The sequence below is a fragment of the Dermacentor andersoni genome, chromosome 10 (genome assembly GCF_023375885.2).
Source record: "Dermacentor andersoni chromosome 10, qqDerAnde1_hic_scaffold, whole genome shotgun sequence".
NCBI classification, from domain to species: domain Eukaryota; kingdom Metazoa; phylum Arthropoda; class Arachnida; order Ixodida; family Ixodidae; genus Dermacentor; species Dermacentor andersoni.
In genome coordinates, this window is record NC_092823.1 from 124,021,855 (window position 1) to 124,023,312 (window position 1,458).

The 1,458-nt window shown below is 54.9% G+C and overlaps 1 pseudogene; it reads right to left on the reverse strand.

Moving 5' to 3' along the window:
* Positions 1 to 575: 575 nt before the first annotated feature.
* On the reverse strand, positions 576 to 754 carry LOC126546379 (U2 spliceosomal RNA; annotated as a pseudogene).
* Between the last annotated feature and the right edge of the window lie 704 nt (positions 755 to 1,458).

Sequence of the window (1,458 nt, forward strand, 5' to 3'; positions counted from 1 at the left end):
ATGATGTTGAAACTCGCGCGTTTTGAGAGTCGCCTCCCGCTCGCGCAAGGGACCGCGTAGCCATACTATAGTAATTTTCAGGAGCTTAGCAGGGTGCCTCGATGGCCTCCTTGCCCGCCGCTGTATACAGGGTGGGCCTAAAAATCGTCACTACCATGCTCAGCTCGCGTGTCGGGACGTAAATTAACGCTTGCCGCATTTCGCTCGACTTGTCCTTGCCGAGGCGCAGTTCGAACGCAGGCGAGAGCTTGCGCGGGAGGGAACGCGCTGAAAACGCAAGCGACTCCGTTCCATACATAGCAGACAACGCTGTCGCGGCTAGACTTTTTGCAGTGGCTTCGTTCGCACTTCGATATAGTTCGATGTCTTTAGACCGCAATTGTGCGCAACTGTTCTTTATGTAGGGCTCAGTATTGAATTAAACAAATTTTTAATCCTTCAAAACAAACGCACTGCGGTATGTACGGCTGCTAATGCGTTGTTTAAATCATTTTTATTTGTTTTTATTTTTGGGTTTTTACAGAAAAGCTCTATTGCTTGCGTCTGTCGAGCCGTGTATATCGAGAATTTCTCCCCATGCGGGGGCCGACCCCGAAGGTAGTAAAATACCGAGCCGACCCGCAGCCGAGGTGAAACAGGCTTTAAGCACTCCGCCAACTAGCAAAAAAAATTTAATATCTTCGGTCCAAATACAACCTGTATCGGATATTAAGCTGATAAGAACAGATACTGCACTTTGACCCGCATCGGCCATGTCTACTTTCGTTCCGCCCTCTCTTTGTCGGCGTTCCAAGCGCTTGCTCCTTCCGCTCTCCCGTGGTGGCGGTCCCGTAAGCGTGCTGCTAAAGCCCCTGTTACGTTTCGCCTACAACGCGCGGTAATGCCGGCGCGGATGCAACGGACGCCGGGGCTTTGTTCAAAGCGGCGGACATTTTGGCCCGTTCAACGACGCCGCAACGCCTACCCGCCAAGCGTGTCCAGGCGTGTTTCAGTGCCACGTGTCTTCGTGTGTGCGTGTGTGTGTGTGTGCCCTCGCTTGTCAAAGCGCGGCAGCCGGGGAGCGGAGTTCCCCGAATGAGGGGCCTGGAGGTCTCTCGGCTCAACCGCTCGCGCCGTCGTGGGCCCCTGCTGCGCCGTCCCGTGACCTTCATCCCGTGACCTTCCCTCCTTCCCTTTTGGACCGCGACGCCGAGAGTATAAGAGCAGCTGCCCCCGGACGCCAGGGGAGAGGCTCCGATTTGTACTGTTGAGTTACGTACTCTCCCGTCTCTCCAATTCGGTCGACCTGACCGGCCGCTCTTTTGCTATGTTAGAATAAACAAGTTGTTCTGTTACCAGTCTTCTCATGCTTTGCCGGGACCTTCGGATGCTTCCAGTGCCCCAGGCCGCCAGGCCAACGCTACCCTTGGGGCTTGCGACCCATTGGCAATAACGGGCGTCAGCACCGAGACCCCATCA